Source organism: Meleagris gallopavo, unplaced genomic scaffold, assembly GCF_000146605.3.
Source record: "Meleagris gallopavo isolate NT-WF06-2002-E0010 breed Aviagen turkey brand Nicholas breeding stock unplaced genomic scaffold, Turkey_5.1 ChrUn_random_7180001984833, whole genome shotgun sequence".
In the NCBI taxonomy this organism is placed as follows: Eukaryota; Metazoa; Chordata; class Aves; order Galliformes; family Phasianidae; genus Meleagris; species Meleagris gallopavo.
Window position 1 is genome coordinate 1 of NW_011243343.1, and position 609 is coordinate 609.

The 609-nt window shown below is 60.4% G+C and overlaps 1 long non-coding RNA gene across 1 annotated transcript; it reads right to left on the reverse strand.

Annotated features, from left to right (window-relative positions):
- Window positions 1-7: 7 nt before the first annotated feature.
- On the reverse strand, window positions 8-609 carry LOC116217837. The gene is made up of 3 exons (XR_004162549.1): window positions 565-609; window positions 223-336; window positions 8-92 (listed from the first exon to the last, which is right to left on the reverse strand). It is a non-coding gene; the product is annotated as an uncharacterized LOC116217837 (long non-coding RNA).

A 609-nucleotide genomic window follows, 5' to 3' on the forward strand; every position in this document is an offset into this window, starting at 1 on the left:
ACTCCCAGCTGGCTGCGCTGTGACTCAAGTTGGAACAGCGCCGGTGAGTGCCTTGTGCAGCACAGGAGCTGCAGAGGAGCAGCTGCCAGGGCCTGGGGAAACAAACGGGTTGTGGCCGTGAGGACACAGTGACCTGAGCCAGGGAGCGCCCGGCACAGCTCTGGTGCTCGGTGTGTGCTCCCCCAGGCTGTGAGGCTGCAATCCCACGCAGAGGTAACTCACCCCTCTCCCTCTGCCTGCTCCCTGCCGTGTGGGTAAAGGCAGTGGCTGGCATCGCAGCTCCCGTGCCTCTCCAGTAGAGATGCGTAGGCATCGTTGTCCTCCCACGTTGGTTCTCTGCCAGGGAAAGGAGGGAATGGAATGAGCACTGACTGCCCCAGGACTGCCCCAGGACTAAAACTAAATCCATGGCATCCCTCCCCTTCCACCCGATGCCCAGTTCCAGCTTCCCAGTGATGCTGAGGCCCATGTAAATGGCTGCAAAGGGCCAGGCCTGCTGGGGCAGTCCTGCCAAGGACAGCTCGTGTGTCCTCCCATGTCAAGAGTTGGCTGAAAGGCACCAACCTGATTGGGATTCGGATCCCCAGAAGGCGCATGTCTGTAATAAAG